Raw genomic sequence first — 27,346 nt, 5'->3', positions numbered from 1 at the left:
AGTATTAAATAATACTCAGATTAAAATATAGTATCGACATGCTGGATTCTAAGATTGTGAAGTTTCTTGAATATAAATGTCATATATTTTGGCACAAAGATAACATAGTTATTCTGAGAAAAATTTTATCGTAATTTGTATGTCTAATGCAAATATATGATGTTTTATTCAAAATGATCATCAAATAAGAATTCCAGCAATGTAAATGGTGTCGCCCAGATCAGAATTTGTAAGGAATTTATAATAAACAACATCTTCTCAATAAAAAAAAAATATTCTTCACGGGTAACAGATGGTCGGTCGGTCCTCCCTCTCTTAATTCCCCCACCAACCGTCCCAAAGGAGCGTGGGAAAACCAGAATACTTAACTTTTGTAATAAATAATACCTCAAACTAGTTAGATAATATAATTGGATATTGTTTTAATTCTCAAGATGTTCTAGGGGGAATATTTTGAATATAAATGTCATATATTTTGCACAAAGTGATAACATAGTTAGCCTTGGAGAAAATTTTTCATCTAAAATTTGTATGTCAATGCAAAATATATGATGTTTATATTCAAAATGATCACCAAATTATAAGAATTTGTTAAATGTAAATTATATGCCGGTCGTAATTTGTAAGGAATTTATGATTAAAACAGGCAAGTCAGCAGGTATGGTGGGCAAATCTAAAATAATGCTCGGAGCCCATACACTCAATCAAGCAGAATGTAGAAAAAATATCCGTGTTAAGAAAAGTCTGAGATTTAAAGCGAGGCATCACAGAGCATGATAAACGCTGCTATGAAAAACCGCCATAAGCGGGTAATACTGGTATATATATATACCACTCTAGTCCGCAACCTCGACCCGATCGTGCCGACCATGAAATTCAATTTTTCTGATAGATAGTGATCAGCTATGCCTGGAAGCACTAGCACCACTTTCTGGCGCTATGGTCTCTTTGAAGACATATTGAAGGGTTAAATGTCGATAGTAGCTTCTTAAATTCTCGCGAGTTTAATTTAACGATTTATTGGAACACACAAAAATAAATAAATAAAATTCTGACGGCGAAACTTGAATTTCACCGGGTTTGAACGGTCTTACCAACGCAGACGACGCGTATAATCATGTAAACAGCCGCCATTTTATGTGCATCATATTGCTGTTTATTACTGAATGTCTTTTTTATTGAATTAATGTTTATGTGCAAAATGAGCAATAGAATCTATTATCAATATCGAGAAGGAGTTAAAACACATTCAGGAAATGACACAAAAGCATTGTTTGCTGATTACAAAAACCAGTGACTGGACTGGTTCTTACATATAAAACTAAAGAAAATAAGACCTTTGGGTTGTAGCTGTAAAATTAATATGGTTGTTTTTAAGTAATGTTATTTAATGTTAATAAATGGAACAACAGAAGTAGCTAACTATAATGGTAAAAGGAAAAGAGAGATTGAGATATGGGGTGCAAGATACACGCCGGAAATATATATCGCTATTATTTTTACATAAGAATATGAAAGCAACACTTATTACTGTTCATATATTTTAATTAATGTTTCTGAATTTGTTTTATTGAATCAATGTACGTGTGTGCAAAATTAACAATACACTTATTAATAACACGTGAATATTAAAGGAGACGAGACGGTTGCCGCATTGTTTATAAAAGTTAAAGCTACGTAAACCAGTGATCGATTGGTTCTATATATAAAACTGAAGAAAAATAAGACCCTAGAGCTGAGCTGTAGTAAAATTAATGTAAAAAAATGAATATGGTTGTTTGAAGTACCTGTAATGTTATTTAATGTTAATAAATGGAATAATATAAGAAGTACCATTAATGGTAAAAAAAAGTGAGACTGTTTTGGGGAGTGTAAGTAAGCAAGACATGTGAAAATATATCGCTGAGTGACCTTGATGAGTTGAAGACCATAACATAAGTAAACAAACAGCAGGTAATCACCAGTTCAATTATAACACCAGAGGCAGCTAAGCCAGAAATTCATTTATATAGTCTGATAAAATTTCAAATCTGGCTATCAGAGAATTCCGGGTTTGAGGAATTCCGACTAAATTCTGATAAAATTTTTCTATTACCCAAAAAATTCTGGGGATAAAGAATATTTTTCCGGGTTCGAGAGATGATGTAATGGGTAATTTCTGGAACTTCCGAGAAAAATTTTCTGTTATCCGTAAAATTCTGGGGATGAGGGATTTTTTCCAGCTTTGAGAGAGTCACCTCATTACCCCGGAAATCTCTCATTCCCAGAAGTGCTCTGCACCAATTGTTCTGGATAACGGGGATATCACTGTACAGGGGTCCCCGGGTTACATATATCCGACTTACGAAATTATCCACTGATACGAACAAGGTCCCATAAGGGTAAACTTGAAATTTACTTCTTTTTTTTATGGGGATTAGCCCACACAGGCACTTAAGACATTACATTATGCTTCCAATATCTTCCCAGACAGTAGTACTTCCCTGTTTAATAGCTGCCTTTTACCCACTACCTTTACGTGATGACTTATTTTTCACTTTCATTTACTGTACAGTCGACCCTCGTTAATTCGGACCCCTTTAATCCGGATTTCGGATAAATCGGACGAAATTTGAACTGTCCGTATCAAATTTCTGGTTCTGGGATTGTCCCAGTTGCAATTTAAAATTGTGTGTCACTACTAAGGAATAACGAAGTCTCTGATGCACTGCACTCTTAAGAGAAAACGGACGACTCAGGAGTCCTGAAGTGAAAGAAAACGGACTCCTATGACGGGGCACTCAAATAAAGAGAGACATAGCTACATGTTTTGTGGACTACCCACTGTATAGCATCCTTTTCATCACTTTGTAATAAACCTAGTCATGCCTATGTGTGTTTCTGATAATTACCATAACATTATACAGTAGTACCCCGATTTACGCGGTCAATTGAACCCACAGAGTACCTCGGAAAGTGAAAATCGCGTAAAGTGAACAACAGAACATATGGGATTAATTCCAATAGAGACTGGCCCGACCCCCAAACTCCACTTTTTCCGACACAATACCTATGTTGTAGTAATAATAACATCTAAATTTTATGATGGTATGCTCACACAATTAATATTTAAGAGAAATACAGTCGCCAGGTTAATGTCCATTCAAATAATGGACTCAAATCCCCCCCCCCCTCTTCCCAGCTCACTGGCCCCTACCTCTCTGAGAAATGATTGGGTGAAACACTAGATTTTAACGTTTAGTAATAAATAATACCTCAGACTAAAGTTAGGATAATATAATTGACATTTCTGGATTCCTTGCAGGTCAAGGAATATTTTGAATGTAAACTTCATATATTTTGCACAAAAGATAAAATACTTGCTCTGTGTAAACAAAATTATTACATTAGATCTAAAATTTGTATGTCTAATGCAAAATCCATGATGTTTATATTCAAAATGATCAACATAATTTAAGAATTCCAGCAATGTAAATTATATTCTGGTCCAGTAATTTGTATGAATTTTATGAGCTAAAACAAATATCTTCAGTTAATAAAAAAAAAATAAAAATATTCTTCACGACACTATCTGTCAATCAAAGTACCCCAACTTGCCTCCCCCCCTCTTCCAACCGCGCCAGATGGTCGGTCGGTCCCAACCCTCCCCCCCACCCCTCACCTTCCCTCCCTCCCAGACAAATGTTGGGTGAAAAAACTAGATTTTAACTTTTAGTAATAAATAATACCTCAGACTAAAGTTAGGATAATATAATTGACATTTCTGGATTCCTTGCAGGTCAGAGAATATTTTGAATGTAAACGTCATATATTTTGCACAAAAGATAAAATATTTGCTTTGTGTAAACCAAATTATTACATTAGATCTAAAATTTGTATGTCTAATGCAAAATCCATGATGTTTATATTCAAAATGATCATCATATTGTAAGAATTCCAGCAATGTAAATTATATTCTGGCCAGGTAATTTGTATGAATTTTATGAGCTAAATAAAAAAAAAAATTATACTTCACGCGTATATGAGTAGATGCACCGCGGAAAGTGAAAGTCCGGTTCTGGCAAGGTACCGCGTAAATGAGAAATCGCAGAAAGTGAAACCGTGTAAAGCGGGGTAATACTGTATATTTATATATTTAGCGGTTGTACAAACACAAGGCCTCACACATGCCACTCAGACTGACTGATTTGACAAGTTTTAACAACCATAAAGACAGTTGAAGCTTTAAACATCACTCACAATGGATCTTGAATATTCCAACTGTAATCAGACATACAGTGGGGTATGCTATAACGAACGGATCCTACTACGAATATTCCTATAACGAACGGTTTTACCTATAAAATTGAGAATGCTATAACGAACGCAACTCCTACAACGAACGCGGATGAATACCGGACTATTTCGCCTGGCGCATGAATATTGTTGTACCGCGACCCACAACAAGAGCGTCAGGCGCCATCTTTGTCTCATTGTGTAGCCAGTGCACCACTGTTATTGTTGAAATTTCGTCTTTTGATGTGGAAATAGAGTTATTTGTATAAATATTTTGTTATACAAGTGTACAATTGTGACAATGAATCGTTCAAAGCGAGTGAGAAAGCTCATAACTCTTGAAACTAAGAAAGAAATCATAAAGAAACGTGAGGATGGAACAAGCATTGCGAAACTTAGTGATGAGTATGGGATGGCTAAATCGACTATATGTACGATTTTAAAGAATACAGAGGAGTTGAAAACAGTGCAAGTGGCTAAGGGAATCTCTAGACTTAGCAAAGCAAGGTGTAATGTTATTGAGGAGATGGAAAATTTACTCTTAGTGTGGATAAAGGAGAAAGAAATGGCAGGTGATAGCATTAGTGAAGCTATAATTTGTGAGAAGGCCAGACAATTGTTTGAGGACCTTAAAGCCAAGACTCCCAGTGCAAGTGATAGTGATGTGCCAGTGTTTATGGGTACCAAGGAGTGGTTTACTGGTTTCAGAAGGAGAAATAAAATACATAGTGTTGTGAGACATGGTGATGCTGCTAGTGCCGATAAGGAAGCAGCTAAGGAACACCATGACATTTTCTTGAATATTATTAAAGAGGGAGGCTTTGTTTCTCAGCAAGTATTCAACTGTGATGAAACTGGACTATTTTGGAAAAAAATGCCTCGCCGTACATACATTACCAAGGAGGAAACTTCTGTCCCTGGCCATAAGCCAATGAAAGACAGGCTTACCCTCCTTCTTTGTGCTAATGCTTCTGGTGACTGCAAAATAAAGCCACTCCTTGTGTACCATGCAGAAAACCCCAGAGCTTTAAAAAACACTAGGAAGACCCGCCTTGGTGTTATGTGGCGGTCAAACCCAAAGGCTTGGGTGACCAGGAATTTATTCTCTGAGTGGGTGATTGAGGTGTTTGGACCCAGTGTTCGGGAATACCTCAGGGAGAATAATCTTCCACTAAAAGCTTTGTTGGTGATGGACAATGCACCAGCCCACCCTCCTAATTTGATGGTTGAATTGCCAGAGGAGTTCAACTTCATCACTATGCACTTCTTGCCACCCAACACAACACCTCTCATCCAGCCCGTGGATCAACAGGTAATTTCTAACTTTAAGAAGCTGTACACAAAGGCACTGTTTAGAAAATGTTTTGCGTCCACTTCTTCCAGTGATGTTAGCTTGAAGGAATTTTGGAAGAGTCACTTCAATATAGCAGATGCTGTATTTTTAATTACTTCAGCCTGGAAAGAGGTTACTGTGAGGTGTCTTTGTGCTGCTTGGAGGCCATTGTGGCCTGAATGTGTCCTTCAAAGAGACTTTGAAGGCTTCGAAGAGTTAGAAGAAGAGGCTGTTGTTCATGAAATTGTGGCTCTGGGCAATTCCATGGGCCTGGAAGTGGATGATGATGATGTTGAGGAGTTGGTGGAAGAGCACAGTAAGGAATTGTCCACTGAGGAGCTGCTTGAGCTTCACAAAGAGGAAAACGAGACACTGAAGCGGAGCTTAACTTCTGAGGAGTCAGGGGAGGAGGAGGACAAGGAGGAAAGCCGCATCATTCCAGCCAAAGATCTCAAGGATGCGTTCTTTTGCTGGAGCAAACTGTCCAAGCTTGCTGAGGATTATCATCCTGATGTTGGTTCTGTGCAAAAGGCCATCAGTGTGTTCAATGACAATGTTATGAACTACTTTTGGAAGGTCCAGAAATCAAGGTTGAAGCAGCCAACCCTGGATACCTTCTTTACAAAGATAACAAAAGAACATACAGACAAAGTGCCTGTGAGACAGTCACCAAAGAGGGCTAGGAAGGATGACTCCTCTCCTTCCACCTCTTCTCAATAATTCTCTCCTCCCCCCTCCTCCCCCCTCCCCCTCTGCCTCCTGTTCTGCATGCTGAACAACACTAAGGTAAGATAAAGTACCGTATTTTTTACATTTTCCACAGAATTTTTTCAGTGTTAAGTGGTTGTATTTGGGGGCCTGGAACGGATTAATCCTATAACGAACGAATGCTATAACGAACGAGGTTCTGGAACCAATTACGTTCGTTATAGCATACCCCACTGCACCTAAGTTGCCTCAACAATTGCAACCCCAGTTGCAGTATCAAATTCTGTGTCATTACTAAGGAATAACGAAGTCTCTGGTGCAGTGCACTCCAAGATTAAGAGAAAACGGAGGACTCAGGCGTCCTGAAATGAGAGAAAACGGACTCCTATGACGGGGCACTCAAATAAACATACACATAGTTGTATAATGCAATATTATGCAATATTTACCCCTAAATCGGTTAATTCAGACAATCGGCTAAAACGGACACCACCCCCCCCCATTAGTCCGGGTCCACTGTATTTTGTCATTCTATTTCTTCTTTTGTCTTAATATAGTGGGATTTTAACCCTTAAGCACCGGGTTAGGATGCTACTGCTGGCAGTAATCCCTGCGATAAATGGATAAATCGAGAAAATATCAACTCTCCCCCCACCCAAAAAAAAAGTGGTGGGAATAGGAGGACGTTCTGGAACGTCAACCAGGGCCTAAGGGTTAAATATTGTTCTGTAAGTACAGCTACTCCCCGACTTACGACCACCCGGACATACGACCACCTCAGTCGTAACAAAATTTTTTCAAATTACGTATTTTCGAGTCCCAACGTCAGTGATTGCGCTGTGTACTGACAAAATTTTTGTTAGTAATTCACTTTAAAATGGCTGGCAAGCTTAAAAGTGAGAGTTTTGTGGTGCTGAGAAAGAAAAAAGACACCCATTTTAGAGTTTCTATGTATTATTTAAGCATTTTCGACTTACGACCTGGATTTGGGTCCCTAACCCCGTCGTAAGTCGGGGAGCAGCTGTACAGTATGCACATAGGGTATGTACAGTATAGTCTGCATTTACGCAGTCAATTCAACCCGTGGAGGTCCGCGTAAAACGAGAAACGTGTAAATGAAATAACAGAACATATGGGATTAATTGAAATAGGGACTGGGCCGACCCCCAAACTCCACTTTTTCCGACACAATACCCACGTTGTAGTAAAAATAACATCTTAATTTTATGATGGTATGCACATACAATTAATATTTACGAGAAATACAGTCGCCCAGTTAATGTCCATTCAAATAATGGACTCAACTCCCCCCCCCCTTCCCACGCTCGCTGGCTCCTCCCTTTCTGAGAAATGTTTAGGTGAAAACTGTAGGCTTACATTTTTAGTAATAAATAATACCTCAGACTAAAGTTTGGATAATATAATTGACATTGCTGGATTCCTTGCAAGACCAGGAATATTTTGAATATAAACGTCATATATTTTGCACAAAAGATAAAATTTTTGCTCTTTCTAATAAAATTCTTACATTAGATCTAAAATGTGTATGTCTAATGCAAATTTTATTATGTTTATATTTAAAATAATCACAATCTTATAAGAATTCCAGCAAGGTAAATTATATTCTGGCCGGGTAATTTGTATGAATTTTATGAGCTAAAACAAATTTCTTAAGTAAATAAAGAAATTATACTTCACCCAGACACTATCTGTCAATCAAAATACCCCACCTCCTGCTCCCCCCCACCCCTGTCTTCCCACGCTGGGTCCCTCCCTCCCTCCCTCCCTACCCCCCACTGTCCCTCCCTACCAGAGAAATGTTTGGTATATTTACATTTTTAGTTATAAATAATACTCAGACTAAAGTTAGGATAATATAATTGACATTGCTGGATTCCTTGCAGGACAGGGAATATTTTGAATGTAAACCTCATATAGTTTGCACAAAAGATAAAATTTTTGCTCATTTTCATCATCATCTTAAATTACATCTAAAATTTGTATGTCTAATGCAAATTTTAGGATGTTTATACAGTGGGGTATGCTATAACGAATCTAATTGGTTCTAGAACCTTGTTCGTTATAGCATTCGTTCGTTATAGGATTAATCCATTCCAGGCCCCCAAATACAACCACTTAACACTGAAAAATATAATATAAAATTGTAAAAATTGTAAAAAAGTGCATAAATATGCATCTAAACCCCTGAAATAAAGAATATCATTAATACTTGTAATAAAAAAAACAATAAATTAGTAAAAAAAAAAAAAAAAAAATTTTTAAATAATATTCGTTGTAGGAGTTTCGTTCATTATAGCATTCTCAATTTTATAGGTAAAACCGTTCATTATAGGAATATTCGTAGTAGGATCCGTTCGTTAAAGCATACCCCACTAGGGTGTGTCATAGGAGGGAAGATCAGCTAAAACTAATGGCCCATCACTTTTTTGGTAGATTTTAGTGTACTGTATATAAACAGAAAATAATTTCAGTTTCAATATTTTGCAACCTTTTGCTAGGTAAATTTTAGCGTGAAATTTATCGAAAATCTAACGTACAGCTGCATTAGTGCATTACAATTAAATAGTGTACATTGCTTTCTGACTTCATTCTTTAACAACCCAACTAACAATATATTTTTCTGTTTCAGATTCTGATGCATTTATAAGTTGATAATATCTGCGATGGCTGCTTGTGTCAGGACGAGGAACCAAAAATCCAGCCATCTCAGTCACTATCTTGGGTCTGGGAGAGAGCTCCTGAAGTCGGAGTTGCCTACATTGAGAGATGCTTTGAGATACGGTGTTTTAATCAGGCAAATCAGTGAAAAGAACCAAAGAACTTACACAAACAAAGACATTGCCAGTGATATGACCAAAGCTGTCTTGGCACAGTACACTCTGGCTAATGCTCAGTTCAAGCCTCCAGTCATAACAAGTCAGAAGAAGATTAGTGAGAGACTGCTAGCCAGTTGGGAAAAGGCAAGAGATATTTCTCTTGGGAGAGGAAAACTTGCAGTTAAGGACAGCTTTGCAAAGCAACTGGACCAGTTATTTGACATAATTACTTGCAAGTGCCCAATTGTTCTCTGTCCTGAGTTTGGATGCGATCGTGACTGTAAATCCGAGGCCCACATCTCCTGTATTTGCAAGCGTGAACTGAAGATTCCTGTGATCGAACTGGCATTTGTCAAAGCACAGAGAGAGAAGACTGGTAGTATAGGGGTTCTCATGATTTCTAGCCAAGATATTCGGAGTCCAAGACAGGAGAGGCATGCCACAGAGAGACAGGAAGAGGAGAAGAGGTGCCGAGGAAAGAGAGACTTGAGAAGGCCCAGGGTGAGGTAAAAAGGCCGATGATTGGAGTCAAGCTGATTCCAGAGTTTAATGATTCTCCCCATGGCTGATCCCGAAAGTGCTGACCAGGAGAATGGTGACTTTGTCCCCAATCCAGAAAAATAATGTGATCCCAAACCTTCCAGGCATAGCAGATTCGAAATAGGAAAGATATCCTTTAGCATAGCTCTGGCCACAGCATACACACCACACTGGTCTCAGAGAAACTGCAGGCAGATAGCAACAGCTGCTCAAGGACGGTGGTTTGATAACACCTGATGATGTCTACCTGGTGATAGATCATAACAAAGTAAGGAGAGCTCAGGAGAAACTTGTCAGTAACCTAGAAGAGTTTGATAAGGGGATAAGAGAAAATGGAATCAATTGTTTGTTCTTTGATGGGAGAAGGGATGACACAAAAGTGTTCATGAAAGTTGGAGATTCTGGCAAGTTGTTCCCTGCCATGGTGAAGGAGGAACACTACTCCTGCTGCAGTGAACCAGGAGGGAAGTATTTGTGGCATTTCACTCCAGAGAAAGATGACATCAGGAAACCAGCTGAGATAGTGACAGATAACATTGTGAACTGGCTCAGAGAGAGGAGCGTAGACCAGACCCTGCAGGCCATTGGAGGGGACAGCACCAACACGAACACAGGGTGGCAAGGGGGGTCATACAGTGGATAGAGCGGAAGATTGGGAGGAAGCTGGTCTGGATTGTTTGTGACCTCCACACCAACGAGTTGCCACTCAGACATCTGATCCAGGAGCTGGATGGCAAGACTCTTTCAAACAACAGATGGTCTGGTCCTCTTGGCAAGATGCTGGACTCTGCCACTGAGTTAGAAATAAATCCGAGCTTTGAAAAATCACAGTTGGCCCTCCACTCGTTGAGCTTGTACATACTGTCATTGACGACCTGAGTACTGACCAGTACTATGGTTACATGATTTGCAGTGCCATCAAAACTGGGGTCATGCCTGATAGACTTGCTTACCTGCAGATAGGTCCAGTCTCACATTCTAGGTGGCTCACAACGGCTCTCAGGTTCTGCAGAATTTGGGTCGCTCATCATAAACTGAAAGGGAACCAGCCTCACAACCTGAGACTTATTGTCCAATTCATCGTGAGTGTCTACTTGCCAAATTGGTTCAACACCAAGGTCAAGTCATCGTTCTCCGAAGGTCCGAGGCATGTTCTCTTCCAGCTTGAGCTCCTGAGGAGTCAGCCAAGGAAGGTTGTTTAGATTGTGGAGCAGACTGTGAGGAGATCTTCCTGGTATGCTCATCCCGAGGCAGTTCTGCAGACAATGCTCTGCAGTAAGGATGAGAGGAGAGAAGAGTGGCAGTCAAAAAGATCTTGGATATGAGACTTATGAGAGGATCTGGGCATGACGAATCAGTTGGTGACGATTCCTTCAGGGTCAGGAAGACTCCTGAAGTCAATCTAGGTGCCAAGACCCTCACTGATCTCATAGATCTGGATAACATCCAGGCTGGCAGTGAGCCCCCTCTTACCTGCAGCCTCACCAATGTTCAAGTCAGAGCTTTCCTGGACAACCCCATGCATGTCCCTGCCTGGCCCTCGCACACCCAGAGTATAGAGCGTTGTGTACAGCAAGTGAGCGAGGCCAGCAGTCACGTGTACAGCCAGGAGAGGAGGGAAGGCTACATCCGAGCTCAGGTGGTCAGCAGGGAGGTGATGAGTAGAAACAGAAGCAAGAAAGACATGTTCTCTATGGTGTGCAGCAACACCGGGTCGTAGTAGTAAAACCGGTTTTTGTATTTGATGATTTTGTTTTCTAAAGGAATATTAAATTTAATAAATGTGTCAAGATCATTCGTTTCACTATTCTGGATCATTTTCATCCTAATAAATTAACCTGATACATTTACTTTACTTTAAATAAGCTATTTAGTGGTGTTGGTAAAAGGGTGGGAATACTGAATTTTCATAAGATTTCAAGTTAAAATTTACCTAGCAAAAAATGAAAACTTTTCAAATCTGAAGATATCACATGATTCTGCACATAGAACTACATCATTAATACCATGGGCCGATTTTTCAAACTCAAAAAAAAAAAAATTCGCCTCCGTATGACACACCCTAATACCCCACTGTATTTAAAATGATCACCATCTTGTAAGGATTCCAGCAATGTAAATTATATATTTTATGAGCCAAAAACATATATATCTTCAGTAAATAAACAAATTATACTTCATCCGCATAAATGACGAAATTTACCGGGTAAATAAAACATTTCATTCTGGCAAGGTGCCACGTAAATGACCAAAAACGTAAAAAAAAATGCATAAAACCAGACTATACTGTACAGTATTTCAACTTAAGTACATTTTTTAATTAAGGACGTCTGTAGAAATGTAGCTAGCACATAACCTGGGGACTGCCTGCACATTTAAAGTAAATTCAATACAATAATCATATTATCTCTGCCTTTATATCAGATTCCCAAATGATATCCATTTTGTAAGAAAATTTTGTTTCAAGCATAACATGAGATGTTCCAATTCACTTATCCTTTGACAATGGTTACAATAACAAAGCATTTAAACCATTTGAGATGCAGGTCACCTTAGCATCCCAAAGGGAGAAATGGGAATAATGAAATGCTAAATATTGATTTACTTATATATTTTTTTTTAATTTCAACCGTCCATTTACAACATAAAGAGATTAAGCAACTCCGTAACCAAAGCCAACTAGAAACAGAGAGTGGTATGTCAAAAGGCTTGAAGTACTGTGCTCACATGCATCTGCAAAAAGACCAACCCTACTGGACAGATCTAAGGTATGATTAACAGACAAAATAAAGGAACTAACCATGAGCTATCCTCTGTCACACAATCCTAAGGTGAAGAACCAACAACTGTACTAAATATGACAATACAGTACTGTACTGACATTTTTAATGTTGGATGACTCACCAAGCTGTCATCCTCAACTTATCCACAGAATGAAAACATTGGCCACCAAACCTTGTTCCACTCACCTCATCCACAACCATCTTGATGAAAACAATGAGAAATTCCTTGCATGCTTATTAAATTTGTTTTCATTCAGATGTTCTCTAAAAAATCTGTTTCCATGCAAGGAAAAACCCACTTTGAATTTACCGGTACTTGAAAAATAGCAAGTCTAAACCCTCTGCAACTCAAAAAAAAAATAAAAAAAATAAAAATCCAATTTTGTTTAGTGAGGTGAAAGAGTTCTAAATTAGTTACTCCTGTAATTACAAGAAGAAATTGGTATTTCTGTAATTTGTGCATTATTATTACACTCTAGTCTCGGTTTACGCGGTCAATTAAACCCGTGAAGGTCCGCGTAAAACGAGAAACGCGTAAACGAAATAACAGAACATATGGGATTAATTGAAATAGAGACTGGGCCAACCCCCAGACTACCCTTTTTCCGACACAATACGTAAGTTGTAGTAAAAATAACATCTTAATTTTACGATGGTATGCACACACAATTAATATTTAAGAGAAATATCAATAATATTAGGTTTTTTAACACTTACGTTAGTAGAAGAGATGGCTGGGCGCACGGGGATGGGGGGGTTGGTTCCGAGGCAGAGGGCAGATTATTGGCCCTCACCTGTATCACTATCCACCACAGAGGCTAGCAAGGCCTCCTTGTCAAACCCCTCAAAGTCCATATCCTCACTATCACTATCACTGACTTGGGCTGGCTGTGGTGGGTGGTGGGTGAAGAACTCGGTAATGTTTTGCTGACTGGGCAAGCAAGGTTAAATAGACCAATCACAGCTAGCGGCGGAGGGAATGCGTGGTGGTAAGGATGCGTGGCCCAATCACAGTCCGATACGTCATCTGACGTCAGAGGTGACGTAAGAGCGACCAAGCGCACAGCTTCCCGCGTAAATGCTGGAATGTACCTCGTAACTAATAATTGCCGTGTCTGGACAGGTGCCGTGTAAATGAACAACCGCGTATAAGAAATCCGCGTAAACCGAGACTATACTGTATTACTTATTATTATCCTATTGTACTTTTGAGTGTTATATATTTGTAATTTGTATTAATATATGAGTTTTCACTACTGTATTTGGTTGCTGTATCAGGACTTAGGGGATTACACTGAGGAAGAAATAAAGGAAATGCGACTTGAGCGACCTTTCTCTTACCATTATCTTTAGCTACTGTGACCAGGTTAACTTCCCCAGGCTACATTTAGCAGAAAAAAAAACAACTGAACAATGAAAAAACATGTCAGAATATATGGTATCAAAAGTATTATTAGAACATCCTAAACATAAACAACCTTTCTGTTGTGGCACTTTCATAGTGCACAGCCAAATGTAAGACGGCTATACACAGGGGTGTGCTGCCAATATCTTAACAACCAGTTCTGATTTAGGTCAAAATTTAGGTAAGGCGTCTGAGGTGAGCGGTGGTTCCCCCAGCAGGGTCTGAGGCAGAGGCACAACACCCAACACATTTTAGCCTTTCCAAAGAGCATTTATTAATATTTTGACAAATTTTTTTTCACCTACCTTTTATATTCACTAATGACTATATTACATTACCTTAGAGTAAACTAATCTTCCATTAAAAAATAATTAGACATTGCAAAAAACTGCTAAAAATGGTAAAATGATATATAGTGACTTGTAGTACAACTAGACTACAATGTCCAAGGCCGGTTTGCCAAACCATTAAGTCACTAGAATTTAAACATTAAAAATATGTAAGTTTTTGTTTTTTTGCACAATTTCAAGTTAAATTTTTATTCACCATTTCGGTAAACCTGACCAAACCAGCCCCAGCACACTCCTGGCTATACAGGTTATATTTATCATAGAAAAGGTATCCCATGGGTCACAGATAATTTTCACAAGGAAGAAATTTACATATCACGTATAAGATTTCTTTTCATACCTTTTCCTCTGCCTTGCCACAGATACGGACATTTGCATCATAAATGAAACAGCGGAGAGTGGTGGTTCCAAGGTCAAGGCTGGCAATGTAGCGTGACTCCTGACCAGGGGATGGATCTGGGGTCTGGTTACTTTGTTCAGATGTACCCATGCCGAACTTGTCATCACTTATTGCCGAGACTGAAATTATAGAAAACTCCATACTAAAATCTAGCTAACAATAGTTTATATACCTCAATACCATTAGGATAAACTTCTCCAAATAAGATATGTTACTTTATCCAATATTAACACTGGAGCTACAGTAGCTGTACAGTATACCTGTGACGACGGCCCTGAAACTGACTACAGCCCAAGCCAATACATACAGTAATGGACTGTATTATTTAAGCTGAAAAGAAATACAAGTAGTATTTAATTATCATGGGTCACAGGATCACTACGTGAAGCAGTGGAAAGATACTGACTCAAGATATTTTAATGTGGGAATGATGATGATATGTTTAGTATCCCAGAGTTTGATCTGATGTCAATGGAAAGAGTAAAATTTTAAATGAATAAGATTAACATTTCTTCTTTAGTTTAAATTGATAAAAAATCAAATCCAGTGAGAAAATCCTCTCGAAATTTATATACTTACAGTGCAGTAGATTTACTTTTCATGCATCACTACCATATGTCTTGGCTGGGCCTCATAGTCTTGCACTGCATCACAGTAATTTCCCTGTCATCCACTGCTTGTATTTAATTTTTTATGTTTATTTTTAGCTTATAATCATTGTGTGCAACCAAACTTTTCATTGAAAATATGTTTTGCAGCATTTTAAGACGTTTCAGGGAAGTACAGTACTTTACAGTAGTACTTTATTTTATTTTTGCAAGAAAGTAACTCGGCTTTTATACATCGTTAATGCAACAAAAAGGGTGCTCTGGAACACTTGAATTTCCAAACATTCCGAATTAACCGAGTTCAGAATATTTTGACATTATTGTACAGCATGCCTTGATGATTTGCGGACCTCGATTATTCACGGATGACACCCTGGATGTACCCAAGAATGTCTGCGGGTAATTTTAAAGTTGCTGGCATTTTTGCAGCCGGGACAGGGAGACAGGGAGCGTGCAAGTTTTTTGACATCCCACAAGATGTCTCTATTGTCCTAAGAGGATTGGCCCACGCACACTTCCTCCACCTCAGTCCGGGATAAGCACTTAACCATCTCATGTGTGTGTTCCTCTGGTCTCTTAACAACTGTGCTCCTTGTGCTTGTGATGACTCCCAAATGCCCTCAACCACCTTCATCCAGCATGGGGGAATGTGCCCAAACAATAAAAGAGAGAAAAGAAGGACATATATTTCTCCCACACGTACGCTGGCAAAATAAGTGGGTAAGGGGAATGAGTGACTGTTAGTTAGCAAGTCATTTGCAGTTGTAACTCTCCTCACTCACTGCCATATTTCCACTGGATTTACTGTTATTATTAGTATTTAATGATCGAATAGTGTTTAATAGGCATTGTAGCAAGGTTAGCTCATCAGTGTAACCACCAGGCTACTGGGCCAAGCTGTGAGGTGTTATGGTTTTTTCAACTCGTATTTTTGGGTAGATTTACAGTACGTAACTTTCTTCATTTATTTTTACTCAGTTACATGCACACACCATCCTACATACATATTGTGAAAAAAGTACAGCATTACACCACAATCACCGACAACCTTCATGTTGGGTTGGCTAGATTGCTACGAAAGAAATTCTGTAAGTTTGATATACGTATTAACCCAGTTGGCCTTCAGATGCCATTTGTTCTAGATACAGTAATTTTTACGAGGATAAAATTACCGTATGGCAACCAAACCAACCCAACTTTAATAACAAAGCATGGAGTTGACTTGAGAGTACTCTCGCATTTTTTCTACATTTCGATACATTTTCTTGTCTTGTTTCTGGTTATTTGTGAGAGGATTTTCCATTATTATTTTTGTGTGTGTGTGTGTGTGTGTGTGTGTGTGTGTGTGTGTGTGTGTGTGTGTGTGTGTGGCTACACACACACATATACAGTACAGGTTAAAGAAATAATTGTCATCAGGGCAAACACAAAAGGAATATACATTTGTTTGCATACGAGTAAAAAGTAAACCCCTCCCCCCCCTCCCCGTCAGCAAATGATATTCGCGGTTTTGGGAATTCATTGCCATTTTGAGACCCAAACCCACACAAATTTTTAAGGGCAAGCTGTATTCAACAATTTCCGGAGTTTTTTGTTCAATTATTTGTTCGTTTTCTGTTCAGATTTTGTACCCTATTCGGATCGTTCCAAATAATTTTGTTCAATATTCCAACTAAGTAATATCTCCGTTAGCCAGAATCCCTCAAATTCGGGGTTTGGGAACAAATTCCGAAGTTGAAAATCAAGAGCATTTTCTAAAAATTACAAAAATAAATAAAAAATCAGGAAAATCTGTCAAAATTTTTATTTTCGGGTCTGAGAGCAAATACTGATTATGAAATAATGTGCAATTTCCGAAAAACCTATGAAAATTGCGAGAAAATCACTCCAAACCTTTCTGCTCAGGGCCTGGGGACAAAGGTTCCCAGAGTTATGAAAGACTGCACCATGCTTAGCCATATCCTCACATGGTTGGTGCGTGGGAGGTAAGACCAACCACTTGGGTAATGCTGGATTTTTCTGCTCTGGGTCTATTTATAATTACAGTACAGTAAGCCCTTGTTTAATGTTGGCCCCAATAAAGCTGTTTCGTTATAACGTCGCTATTCTTTAGATACCCAAGATTCGGATAACGTCCCGCTAATTCAGTATAACGTCGTCACGGACTACTTTGTACGGTGCATCACCCTCTCTCATCTTCGCGCGGTACGCTCTCACCTGCGGAGCGTTACAACGTCCCCAAGTATCGCCAGTCTTTGTTAAGCTACCACAGCGTTCGTGTGTGTTTAAGTGTTTTTGCTCTTAATACTGTACTCTAACCATTCAAAATGACTTCCAAACGCCCATCAAGTGCTACTGATGCTAGTGTTGTGAAGAAGCAATGTAAGACCATTAGCCTGGCTTCGAAAATGGAAGTTTTAAACCGGGAGGAGGAGCCACCCGACGGGTCTCGGTGACTCGCCACCCTCCTCCTCTCCCGCCCTCCACCTCTCCACTACCTACCACACACTCGCTTCACCTCCGTCCATCAGTGAGTACAATATAAAATTATTTAGTTTATTTATATATACTGTACACTATTTTCTATAAAAATGTCATTGATTTTCTGTATACAGTGGTCCCTCGGTTAACGAGCACAATCCGTTCCAGCAGGTTGCTCGTTAACCAAAAAACTCGTTAACCGAAACCATTGTTTCAATGGGTTTTTGGGTAATTGGTTCCAGCTCACCAAAAATTGCCTAAATTCAACAAAAAAGGCAGAAAAGCACACTTACTTTGAGGTGTGTATGTAGAAGGCTCCTGGATGATGATGATGATGATGATGGGAATTATAATGGGGGTGGAGGAGAAGGGAGAAGAGAAAGCATTGGGGTGGAAGAGAAGTCACCCCATGGTGCTATTTCACCCATAAAATTTTAGTTCTCTTGGTGTAATTCAAGATTATTTTCTTTAAATCAACACTGCACTGCATTATATATTGTCAATAAGTAAAATAAATTTCAAAATGACCAATAATTTGCTTGGAAACAGAAAAAATCATTTAGTTGAAGAGAGTCTCAAGCAAAATGTTACCTCCACTGAAAAGAGAGAGAGAGACTATCGCCTGTTTGTGTGTTAACAGGCTGGATGGCGCGCCAGAAACTAGTTTCCTTACCTTCAATTATGTTCAATAATTGTTAAAATGACTAAAATATTTCATATTAATCTTTTAAAATTATTGAATAGTATAAACTTCTTGATATTTACTAAAATAGTAAGGAATTTAAGCCCTAGAACCGATTACTGTATTGGCGGACTAATACTACAGCTGGTGGACCGCCAAATGCAAGCGAAAACATGTTGAGGTCAGCTTGTAAAAAACTCGTTAATCGAGGGATTGCTCGTTAACCGAAGTTAAGAATCTTATGGAAGGTAAATCGTTAACCGAGGAACTTGTTAACCGAGGGATCACTGTATGTAATGTATTTTATGGGGCAAAGGGAGGCTGGGGAATGTAACTCCTGTATTTTATCTACTGTATTTCTTATGGGGAAAATTTATTCCATTAACGTCGCAGTTTTCAGGAACGGAACCACGACGTTAAGCGAGGACTTACTGTACTGTACAAATATAAATATTTCTTTAAATTGAGAGCATTTTCTGAAAATGTCTTGAATAAAGACGTAAGCTAAAGTATTTTTTTTTGGGGTGGGGGAGGGTACTTGACCTGACCTGACTCAATGTCAGGTGGAGGTAGGGCGGGGTATTAGTGGTCTCATATTACTAACCTTCTGATGGAATGTCAGGTCACCCTTTCTTGGCCAGGGGATTAGTGGGTCTTATGACCTGAAGATGTCTTGAATAAACACGAAACCTAAAGCATCTTGAGGGAGATTGTGATAAGTATAAATGAGCAAAGTTGTATCCCTTCAACATTATGCTACATAACATTTTTAAAATATGGAGTGAGAAAGAAGAAAGGTGTTGGTGATTAGAGAGATGGAGTGGAAAGGAGTGGTAACATGCACCAGTGTTGCCAAGTGACAAGCTCCTGAACAGCTGATCTTTCAATTCGCCTCCACTCAGTCACACAACAAGACTCTCTCTCTCTCTCTCTCTCTCTCTCTCTCTCTCTCTCTCTCTCTCTCTCTCTGTGTAATAATAATAATAATAATAATAATAATAATAATAATAATAATAATAATAATAATAATAATAATAATAATAATAATAAACGGTTTATTAATAGAGTTGCAGCCGGTGGCTGAAAATATACAGACTTACATTTGATTTAGACATAATGATATGTGTGTGTGTGTGTGTGTGTGTGTTGAGCTTGCCAAGCACATTGTAGGATTTGAAGACGATGATGAAGAGTTTGTTCAGGAGTCAGATGGTGAGGTGACATGCCAAGACACTTACACAGCACACACACATTAACAACACTACTAAACCATTGTCTTATAACATTTTACATTATAATTTTAAAATTAACTGATAGATGATGGCTCGACTTGGCTACCTTTGCACTTAGATAACTGATCAATGAATAAACCAGGGCATATGGAGACTCATTATACATTATGTCACGAAGCTTCACAACTGCTGAGCAACCGCATGAATTATCACAACCTGTACTCAAATGTACTAAGTAAACTATGGGATGTTTATACTCAAATTAATCACTATCTTACAAGAATTCCAGCAATGCAAGTTACATTCTGCTAAATCAAGTCAGTGACATTTTATAAGTGAAAAAATTAAACCCTCTGCCTTTTATAATCCTTGAGTATGCAATAATTTCCCTTCCTGGCTGTCAACACCCCACCTTCCCCCTCCTCCGAGCCAACAGGGGAGGTAGATGGCGGTAATTACTGTGTGATACTCAGGTGGTCCTTACACTCAGGGGTAAAGGAAACACACTGATGTCAAGTCCGTAAGTTCTATTTCTGGTACAAACACAAAAAGGAGTTAAGACAGGGGTAAACAGTGCCCAAAACCTGAACTAACACTTGGTGACAAAAGGGAGTATGATTATAAAACATATAATACAGAGACCTGAATCAATAATGGTAAATAGTACAGAGTTACATATTACAGCCATATTCGTCTCAAATATCTACAATTACAATTAATGGGATGAATTTTGTATTAGGCTTAAATTTGCCTCTTATAAACTGTCACAGACTTGCCTTAAGAGAATATAACTTGCATTGCTGGAATTCTTGAAAGATGGCGATTAATTTGAGTATAAATAGCTAATAGTTTGCATAAGATAAAGATTGTAGTCCTTTAGCAGAGTACATTACAAAATGAGTACAGTAATAAGCTGCTCAAAATTATGGCTTTTTTCAAGGAGAAAAGTCTGTATAACTTGCCCCAGTGGTCAGGATATTATGGCATTGAATGTTACAGAGTATTTAAAATAAATTCTTTGTTTAATTCTGTACATAGAAACATGATTAGTTATATATTATAGTCAATTGAGTGAAGTGCCTGCCTATTCTACGCTAAACATGACAGATCTGCTGGTGAGTAAAAAATATACAGTACAACAGTATACATTATATGTTAACAGTATGAACAACATTGTACAGTGGTGTTTGCATAAATATATACAGCTCCTAAGTTGTAACACAGCACTATTCATGCCCGTATCTTAACGAGCTTTTTTTTATATACAGTATGACCCCGCTTAACGCGGTTTCGCTTAGTGCGTTTTACCGTATACGCGGTGCCTCGCCAGAGCCGAACTTTCACTTAACGCGGTTTTTTCCACGTATACGCGGTGAGTGTCCGGCTCGAGACGCTATTTTTAGATTCACCCCACCCGACTGCTCCCGCCTCCTCCCTCCGCTTGGGCAAGCAGCGCGGTAAGGTTGCGCAGTGTGTGTCTTTGTTGCGTTATCACTGACATCATATGACGTATCGGACTGTGATTGGCCATGCATCCCTACCCCCCTCTGCTGCTAGCTGTAATTGGCTTAAAGTATTATGACGTGACCACCCGGAGGAGGGAGGGAGGGAGGAAAGACGACGCTTGACCTAGCCGCGGCAGTTTCATCCCTCCAGGCCGCTCCGTATATACGTGAACCCATTGTTCTGTGAAATGGCTTCCGCCGGACCACCACCGCCACCAGAGAAAGACCTTTCCTTACCTGGATCCAGCCACCCTAAGCCCAAGAAGCTACGCCGTGGTCTAAGCTACGAAGTGAAGTACCAGATCATTCAAGATTTGGAGAAAGGAACACGGCAAGTTAATCTCGCGCGCCAGCATGGCGTCAACGAATCTACAATTCGCACTATCAAGAAGGATGCAGCCAAGATCAACGTGCACATGAAAATCACAAAGTCTGCAGGTGCTTCAACGATCAGGTATTGCCAGAACAGGGTGCTGGCAAAAGTGGAAAATTTGCTGGCGAGTTATTTGATTCGTCAGGTGCGACGCAACATGGCGGTGGACACGCGCTCAGTGCAGGAGTATGCACGTGAGCTATACGCAGCAGTGTCACATAAGCTGGGAATTGCAGAGCCCAAACCCTTCAATGCTTCCTCTGGTTGGCTGCATAGGTTTAAGAAGAGGAACAAGATCACCAACATCAACATTGGTGGTGAGGAAGCGAGTGCTGACCGTGTGGCGGCTAGAGATTTTCCTCCGTTCTTACGTGAGATTATGGAGGAAGGACAGTACACTGACGACCAGGTGTTTAACATGGACGAATCTGGTCTTTTCTGGAAAAAGCTACCGTCCAAGACCTTTGTTGTAAAGAATGCCAGCAAGATTCGGGGCCGGAAGATGTAGAAGGAACGCATCACCGTCCTGTTTACCACCAATGCCTCCGGTACCTGTAAACCAAAGTTATCGGTGATTCACACAGCCCGCAAGCCGCACGCCTACAAGAATATGGACATGAACAAGCTTAATGTCCACTGGCTAACCGCATGTAAGGCGTGGATGTCCTCTTCTCTGTCCCTCTTCTGGTTTGACAACTGTTTTGTTCCTGACGTGAAGAAATTATGCGAGCAACAGAATGTTCCATTCAACATTTTGTTGCTCCTTGACAACGCACCTGGACACTCGCCCCTACTTATGGATCGTCACCCCAACGTAAAAGTGGTCTTCCTTCCTCCCAACACTACGTCATTAATCCAGCCCATGGACCAGGAGTTGATCTGCAATGTGAAAGCTGCGTACTCTGCAAAGAAGTTCAAGCTCCTGAACGACTCTACCAACACCAAGGATGAGTTGCGTAAGCTGGGTGACACCGACAGCGAGAGTAAAAGCGACGAGGACAAGGAACAAGAGGTGGCGACTCAAGAAGTTCTCGTCAAACAATTTTGGAAGAAGTTTAACGTCAAACAAGCTGTAGACTTCTTGGTGGAGGCATGGGATCTGCTGACTATTGCTACGATTCGTCACGCATGGAGACATGTGTTGCATGGCATACCAGGTGAGAGGAGGAGTGAACCTGTGACTGGTGAGGTTCAGACTGTTGCAGTAGCAGTGGACCTTGCCAGAGAAGCTGCGCTCAATATTACAGCTGAAGGCTTCTCCGAGACCACCAACGAAGACATCCTGGAGGTGATCAGAGATCCTGAAGTGACTGCTGACGAGATGTTGGAAGAAGATCACGTCAGTGAAGAGGAGGAAGAAGGTGCGTCATTCTCCGAAGAACACAGTTTAAATCATAGTGATATTAAGGGTGCCATAGAGTGTGCAGAGAAAATGAAGTCCTTCCTTTCCCGCGACAATGACAATGACCGCTATGAAGTCTTCCATACCCGGCTGGTGCAGGCTATGGAGCTGTACATCACGGTGTACCAAGACAACATAAACACCAGCCGTCAAAAAAGCATAACCGAGTTCTTCGCCCGCAACCCACCACAGCCAGCCAAGCCAGTGATAGTAACAGAGGTAGAGACAGTGAAGATGACTTTGAGGGATTTGTCAGGGAGGCCATAACAAGTGTGGGTGACAGTGATGGTGACTCACCTGAGGGCCAGTAGCCTGCCCTCTGCCTCGGAACTAGCCTCCATCCCCGTACGCCAACCCATCTCTTCTACTAACGTAAGTGTTCCACCTAACTTTTATTTTTCCTAACCTAACCTTTATTTTTCCTATGTTAACCTTTATTTTTCCTAACCTAACCTCTTCTATATTACTTGTTTTTTCATACCATCATAAAGTTAAGATAAAATTTTTACTACAACATAGTTATGTGTCGTCAAAAAGTGGAGTTTGGGGGTCAGGCCAGTTTCTATTGGAATTAATCCCATATGTTCTGTTGTTCACTTAGCGCGGTTTTCACTTAACACGGTACCCTGTGGGTTTTATTGACCGCGTTAAGCGGGGTACAACTGTATACCCCTGTATATTTATCTACGGTAACCAAACTTTTAGATAAATTATTCAGGATTATTTTTATAAAAATTAGTGTATCTAACAAAATTAGAACTGATTTTATTGATTCCGGTATCAACATTTCTTTTTTTTCTTTTCTTTTTTGTAAAAGAACGGAATTCCCACCATTATATATCAAAATATTTCATTTAAGGATATCGTATTGGAAACATCTCGTAAAGAATTTATGAAGGATCATTATGGTATCAAATTCATCTCCCTATCACAATTAACCAAGCTTGTGTGAGGAAGGGAGAACTGACCATGCTACCCTCACCCCCCCCCACAAAGGTTCGACTCCCCAACTCTCAGCCCAATTACCCACACTGCGCTACACACACCAACATTACCCACACATACACAACACCACCACCCACACAAACAACAACAACACCACAGACGCATAAACAACAACAACAACAACATCACACAGGCATAAACAACAACAACAACAACAACAACGCACGCACGCACGCACTCACATCCTTGACCACCGAAGGGTCAAGACGTACCTGGCGCTCCTCTCGGAGCAGCCAGGTCAACTGTTATGTTGGCCCATACCAACTCCCTCCCCTGAACCCTCCTCCCCACCGGAATATCAACAAGTTCACGCCAGAAGTTACTATTTCATTTAGGAAAGAAATGAAACCAGTGTTAAACAGAGGTGAACAGTGGTGAACAGTGCTTAAGTCAGTGAGAACAACTCAACAGTAACAGTGGTACCCAAGTTGACCTTTCACACAGTGAGGTCCCAGGTACCCAGTGATAACGGCCCGTGAGACCCAACTACCAGCGATGTGTTAATCCGTCTACGATAGGAAGGCCTGGAACCACACCTCACTCATATAACACCATCTGTGAGGGAATTACTACACCACGTGAGGCCCCTCATAACACCATATGTGAAGGAGTTACTACACCACGTGAGGCCCCTCATAACACCATCTGTGAGGGAATTACTACACCACGTGAGGCCCCTCATAACACCATCTGTGAGGGAATTACTACACCACGTGAGGCCCCTCATAACACCATCTGTGAGGGAATTACTACACCACGTGAGGCCCCTCATAACACCATCTGTGAGGGAATTACTACACCACGTGAGGCCCCTCATAACACCATCTGTGAGGGAATTACTACACCATCAGGCCCCTCATAACACCATCTGTGAGGGAACTACTACATCATCAGGCCCCTCGTAACACCATCTGTGAGGAATTACTACACCACGTCAAGCCATTCATAACACCACCTGTGAGGGAACTAGTACTCCACGCGATACCCCTCATAACGCTATCTGTGAGGGAGTTACTACACTACGGAGGTCCCTCCTAACACCATCTGGGAGGGAGTTACTACACTACGTTTGCTGTTCAACACCTACATTAATCTGTATGTTCACTATGTTCCTTTACCTTCTAATGAAGGCTTTTGTTAAACCACCAATGTATGTATAAGTCATTTATGCCCAATGTATATTTTCAGCCTTCGGCTGCAGAACTTTTCAATAAACCCACTACATACATATATTATTACACACACACACACACACACACACACACACACACACACACACACACACACACACACACACACACACACACACACACACACACACACACACACACACACACACACACACACACACACACACACACACACACACACACACACACACACACACACACACACACACACACACACACACACACACACACACACACACACACACACACACACACACACACACACACACACACACACACACACACACACACACACACACACACACACACACACACACACACACACACACACACACACACACACACACACACACACACACACACACACACACACACACACACACACACACACACACACACACACACACACACACACACACACACACACACACACACACACACACACACACACACACACACACACACACACACACACACACACACACACACACACACACACACACACACACACACACACACACACACACACACACACACACACACACACACACACACACACACACACACACACACACACACACACACACACACACACACACACACACACACACACACACACACACACACACACACACACACACACACACACACACACACACACACACACACACACACACACACACACACACACACACACACACACACACACACACACACACACACACACACACACACACACACACACACACACACACACACACACACACACACACACACACACACACAGCTGAGTACACAACTTGACTGTCTCCCTACTGCCAGCTACTCAGCCCTCACTAGTCTGGAGATGTTCAAGTTGGCTAGTATCAAACATTCAAATTTCACGAAACTACAGCTGACTGATGTGATGATGGAGGTCCAATGGACTCTCATACAGGACACCATACAACAAATGAATAAGGAGACCATCAGGAAGCTAGAAGAAGCTGGACGGCCTCTCACTGACCAGCTAAGTGAGATTAAAGAAGCTTGAATTCTCGCAAAGGGGAAATAAGTGACTTCATAAGCAAGTTGAACATTGAAGCTAAAGAGAACCGACTCAAGACCCAAGTTCAACAGCTGAATGAGGAGAATTCCAAGCTCAAAATGGAACTAACGACAACAGCAGACCGGGTGGATTATGTGGATGACATAGGGCGGAAACAACTTCAGGATTGCCGGAGTCGCCGAAGATGCCCACAAGAACTGGGAGTCAACCCAGCCAGAAAATTTCACGCCTGTTAAATGACCATTTTCAACTTTCTGAAGTAAAGTTTGACTGTGTTCAACGAGTCGGGAAATCCAACTCCTCCCGCCCCCGCGACATCATAAAAAAATTCTCATCCCCCTCTGACCGTGACAAAGTGTTTTATCAACGCAGTAAACTGAAAGGCACCACTATCTTCACCCGCCACCCACCACAGCCGGCCCAAGTCAGTGACAGTGAGGATATGGACTTTGAGGGGTTTGACAAAGAGGCCCTGCAAGCCTCTGTGGTGGATAGTGATACAATTGATACAAGTGATACAGGTGAGGGCCAATAATCTGCCCTCTGCCTCGGAACCAACGCCCCATGCCCGTGTGCCCAGCCATCTTTTCTACTAATGTAAGTGTTAAAACACCTAATATTATTGATATTTCTCTTAATTATTAATTGTGGTGCATACCATCATAAAATTAAGATGTCATTTTTACTACAACATAGGAATTGTGTTCGAAAGTGAGTTTGAGTCCCCAGTCTCTATTTCCACTAATCCCATATGTTCTGTTATTCCATTTACTGTACGCGTTTTCGCTTTACGCTAATTCAAGGGGTTCCATTGACCGCCAAATCGGGTATTACTGTGTACTCCCTCATATTGACCCTGATGCCTTTGTACAAAACTCACTGGGTTAAGCACCAACCCAAACTGTAACTTTTACTTTCCTGACTCTCCCGAAGTTTAGTTCTAGTCTCCTAATACCTATCTTCTTTGATGCATATAACATCAAAGTAGTATTCCCTTCTACTTAGATACCTTAGATCAGTGTACATCTTCTATTGCCCACAAATTTGTTGTATTGGGTTCTGAGACCAAACTCAATATCGATATTGAAAATACTGTAAACTTTCCTACGGCACAGTATACTCATGTCAACACGCCACAACACAGTGGTGGTGTCAGCCTCTATATGTTGATGGTCACACAGCATACATT

General features: G+C 40.4%; 1 long non-coding RNA gene across 1 annotated transcript in view; it reads right to left on the bottom strand.

Annotated features, from left to right (window-relative positions):
* Positions 1–13,429: 13,429 nt before the first annotated feature.
* The window catches only part of LOC121853219, a 48,065-nt gene continuing 34,148 nt past the window's right edge, over positions 13,430–27,346 (bottom strand). Inside the window, exon 3 of the long non-coding RNA XR_006086281.1 lies at positions 13,430–14,750. This is a non-coding gene — a long non-coding RNA (uncharacterized LOC121853219). The remainder of the gene's footprint in view (positions 14,751–27,346) is intronic.

This window comes from Homarus americanus, unplaced genomic scaffold (assembly GCF_018991925.1).
Source record: "Homarus americanus isolate GMGI-L3 unplaced genomic scaffold, GMGI_Hamer_2.0 scaffold57409, whole genome shotgun sequence".
NCBI lineage: Eukaryota > Metazoa > Arthropoda > Malacostraca > Decapoda > Nephropidae > Homarus > Homarus americanus.
Note: the sequence above shows the minus strand (reverse complement) of the source record. Positions and strands in the feature narration are given on the sequence as shown.